The sequence below is a fragment of the Seriola lalandi genome, unplaced genomic scaffold, assembly GCF_002814215.2.
Source record: "Seriola lalandi dorsalis isolate HSWRI2012SDOR001 ecotype SW California unplaced genomic scaffold, Sedor1 jcf7180002053306, whole genome shotgun sequence".
NCBI lineage: Eukaryota > Metazoa > Chordata > Actinopteri > Carangiformes > Carangidae > Seriola > Seriola lalandi.
In genome coordinates, this window is record NW_019523859.1 from 76 (window position 1) to 320 (window position 245).

Sequence of the window (245 nt, forward strand, 5' to 3'; positions counted from 1 at the left end):
TGTGCAGAGTTCAGACATGTGATCTGGTTCAGCTCCAGTCTGATTGGTCCTCCATCATTAACTCATTAACTCAGTAATCAATACTCTGCTGAATGAATCAGTGACGTAACTCCCTCCTTCTCCTCGTTGCTCCGCGTCCATGACGACAGAGTGTGACACAACAACCTGCAGATGTTTCTCAGAACATGATGTGATCCAGTTTAATAAGACGTGTTCCTCCTCAGATCCTCCCTCCAGTCCCATGA